Source organism: Trachemys scripta, chromosome 7, assembly GCF_013100865.1.
Source record: "Trachemys scripta elegans isolate TJP31775 chromosome 7, CAS_Tse_1.0, whole genome shotgun sequence".
Taxonomy (NCBI): Eukaryota; Metazoa; Chordata; order Testudines; family Emydidae; genus Trachemys; species Trachemys scripta.
The window spans coordinates 59,853,401-59,853,968 of NC_048304.1; positions in this window are offsets into that span (position 1 = coordinate 59,853,401).

The window sequence follows — 568 nt, forward strand, 5'->3', positions numbered from 1 at the left end:
CTGAACTGCAAACACTAACAGTAGTGAAATGGTCTTTGCAATAGTCCTTTAAATCTAGAGGGGTGTGACGCTGTCATGTGGGGTTGCCCTGGTTCAGATTTAATAATAACCATCTACCAGAAACTCCCTGAACGCTGCCAAATATTTGGAGCTCAAATTTAACTATTTCATATATTCTTTAAAGAGACAAGTCTGAGCCACTAGATTTACATCCAGATCCTAACCCCTCCCAAAGTCTGGCTGTGGGTTTTGGTTTGGCCCCTTGGTGAGGTATACTGGCCTTTCAGGACTCCAGGGAAACCCTGTATGGGCTAACAAAACACCAATCCAAGCCAATGCCTGGAAAGGAAACCCACAGTGCCTGTGTCTACCAACAAGAAGCATAGAATCATAGGACTGGAAAGGACCTTGAGAGGTCATCTAGTCCAGTCCCCTGCACTCAGGGCAGGACTAATTATTATCTAGACCAGGGGTCTCAAACACGCGGCCCGCAGAGTTATTTGCTGTGGCCCGCCAAGCTCCCTGCACCCCCCTGTCGCCCCTGGAGTTATTTCCTGCAGCTGCCAAG